Source organism: Salvelinus sp. IW2-2015, linkage group LG20 (assembly GCF_002910315.2).
Source record: "Salvelinus sp. IW2-2015 linkage group LG20, ASM291031v2, whole genome shotgun sequence".
Lineage (NCBI taxonomy): Eukaryota > Metazoa > Chordata > Actinopteri > Salmoniformes > Salmonidae > Salvelinus > Salvelinus sp. IW2-2015.
Window position 1 is genome coordinate 23,188,492 of NC_036860.1, and position 1,165 is coordinate 23,189,656.

Sequence of the window (1,165 nt, forward strand, 5' to 3'; positions counted from 1 at the left end):
CAAAAGGCTCTACAGCTGCACCATCGAGAGCATCCTGACTGGTTGCTTCACTGCCTGGTATGGCAACTGCTCGGCCTCCGACCGCAAGGCACTACATAGGGTAGTGCATACGGCCCAGTACATCACTGGGGCCAAGCTTCCTGCCATCCAAGACCTCTATACCAGGCGGTGTCAGAGAAAGGCACTAAAAATTGTCAAGTCTAGGTCCAAGAGGCTTCTCAACAGCTTCTACCCCCAAGCCATAAGACTACCGAACATCTAATCAAATGGCTACTCAGACTACTTGCATTGCCCCCCCAACCCCCTCTTTAACACTGCTGCTACTCTCTGTTATTATCTATGCATATGTTACTTTAATAACTCTACCCACATGCATATATTACCTCAATTACCTCAACTAACCGGTGCCCTCGCACATTGACTCTGTACCGGTACCCCCTGTACAGTTGAAGTCGGAAGTTTACATACACATTAGTCAAATACATTTAACTCAATGCCTGCCTGCAGAAGATGGAAAATGTGCTCTTTTAGTATTTATCCAGTAGGTTTCCTGAAGGAGAAAGCCTTCATTTCTATTTTGCACTATAGTAAATACTACTGTAATGTCTGCAAAAACACTACAGTTAATTCTACAGTATATTACAATCAAGAAAAACATTACATGAATTACTCTAGCATATACTAAAATTTTTATTTTACTACAGTATTCATACTATAGTTTACTGTAAATACTACAGTATTCACTGTAGTGTTTATACAATAGTATACTATAGTATTTATTTTATATGGGCATGCTTAGGGTCATGTATAAATAATTTTGCCTATTATTTTATCTATGATTGCTATGCACCCATACGATGACAATGCCCCCATCCACAGAGTACGGGTTGTCACTGAATGGTTTGATGAGCATGAAAACAATGTAAATCATATGCCATGGCCATCTCAGTCACCAGATCTCAACCAAATGAACACCTATGGGAGATTCTGGGACGGTGCCTGAGACAGCGTTTTCCACCACCATCAACAAAACACCAAATGATGGACTTTCTTGTGGAAGAATGGTGTCGCATCCCTCCAGTAGAGTACCAGACACTTTTAGAATCAATTCCAGGGTGAATCGAAGCTGTTCTGGCTTGTGGTGGCCCAATGCCTCATTAAGACA

The 1,165-nt window shown here is 41.6% G+C and overlaps 1 non-coding gene across 1 annotated transcript; it reads left to right on the plus strand.

The window, feature by feature from the left end:
* Positions 1 to 515: 515 nt before the first annotated feature.
* LOC111982187 (U7 small nuclear RNA) lies at positions 516 to 568 on the plus strand. The gene has a single exon (XR_002879698.1). It is a non-coding gene; the product is annotated as a U7 small nuclear RNA (small nuclear RNA).
* Positions 569 to 1,165: the final 597 nt, after the last annotated feature.